A 292-nucleotide genomic window follows, 5' to 3' on the forward strand; every position below is an offset into this window, starting at 1 on the left:
GAAGGCTGGTGTGAATGAATGAGGGGGAGACAGGAAAAGAGACAAAGAGGACTGGGTGTGGTGACTCACCCCTGTAATCCCAGCACTTTGGGAGGCCAAGGTGGGCAGATCACCTGAGGTCAGGAGTTCGAGACCAGCCTGCTCAACATGGTGAAATCCCATCTCCACTAAAAAATTACAAAAATTAACCAGGGGTGGGGAGGCTGAGACGGGCGGATCACGAGGTCAGGAGATCGAGACCATCCTGGCTAACACGGTGAAACCCCGTCTCTACTAAAAAATACAAAAAACT

The sequence above is a fragment of the Mandrillus leucophaeus genome, unplaced genomic scaffold (assembly GCF_000951045.1).
Source record: "Mandrillus leucophaeus isolate KB7577 unplaced genomic scaffold, Mleu.le_1.0 Scaffold11, whole genome shotgun sequence".
Lineage (NCBI taxonomy): Eukaryota > Metazoa > Chordata > Mammalia > Primates > Cercopithecidae > Mandrillus > Mandrillus leucophaeus.